The sequence below is a fragment of the Pollachius pollachius genome (assembly GCF_949987615.1).
Source record: "Pollachius pollachius genome assembly, chromosome: 9".
Lineage (NCBI taxonomy): Eukaryota > Metazoa > Chordata > Actinopteri > Gadiformes > Gadidae > Pollachius > Pollachius pollachius.
The window spans coordinates 17,989,278-17,990,758 of NC_136942.1; positions in this window are offsets into that span (position 1 = coordinate 17,989,278).

Genomic DNA, 1,481 nt, shown 5'->3' on the forward strand with positions numbered 1-1,481 from the left:
AGAGACTCACATGTACACCACACACACACACACACACACACACACACACACACACACACACACACACACAGACTCACACGCACACCACACACACACGCAAGGACACCACACACACACACACACACACTGGCATGCACATACACACATGCACGCACGCACAGACACAATCACACACACACACACACACACACACACACACACACACACGCACACACGCACACACGCACACACACACACACACACACACACACACACACACACGCACACACACACGCACACACACGCACACACACACGCACACACACACACACACACACACACACACACTCACACACACACAAGTGTTCTGAACTGCTGATTCCCTCTTCTCCTCCCCTTGTGAAGTTGCTACCAGAACATAAACTTGCTTCCCTAGACTACTATTCTGCCCAGAGGATTTCTGGAAGGGGTTATCTGCGGTGAATGTTGTTAAAGTGTGTTTTTATTTCTATGAATTATTAATTGATTCATTGCAAGAAAATAATAGTCTTTTGCAACAGCGCAATAAACAGAAAACACACCACCAATACTCTGAGGTAGATTCCGAGGCAACCCTGAAATGTACAGAAGCAAAGATAAAACACATTCCGTTAATATCTTAGTTTAAACAAAGCTATCCCCTCTCCCCTCTCCCCTCATTACACACTGGCCTTTAAATGGAGCCCCCGGGGGAGAGTATGTATCATATCTACACACCAGCTTTCAATCCCCCAGCAGAGACATCCATGGCGCTCGCCATGAGATCCACAGAGCTCACAGGCGCACACATCTCTTCATCTGTACCCGGCTGATGGATTCATTGCACTATGTCTCCTTTATATATTGAGATGAATACATCACATTATCATATATCGGTTCAGTTCAGTTAGTTGCATCTCACATTCGAAACACCATTCATGGAATCCATTTGGATTAACAGAGTACTTGAAACAAATGACTCAGCGTTTAGCTAATGGATCAGACATTGTCTGTGGGGATGAGGTTTAAAACATCCTTACAGGGTGATAACAGAATATTAAATCGTATTTCTGGACTTTGATTCAGCTGGGACACGAAGGCTTAAAAAGACTCTTAGAACAAGCTTGAATGAGTCACAAGAATGCGACAGGATAGCTTCTGTTTAATGACATTGAATATCGTTCAATCCATACGTTAAATCCTACTGTGTAAGGTTGTTAGTGTTCTGCTCATGTCCCGGATAAAGAACAAGTTTCAACATGGAGAAATGTTGAAACGTTTTTCTTACACCATCAGTGATTTTGTTATGTGGTTGTTGCATCAAACAAAGTTTACTCTGTCGGTTTGTTCTTGACCTTCCAAGAACCCCCATGGCCTAGTAGTTCTTTCCCAGTATGTCTTTCCCTGTGGGTCTTTTCCCAGGCTCTCTCGGTGCCGCAAATGTAGCTTAATTATTTCCCATGCGTGGGGAACAAGCAGCACAA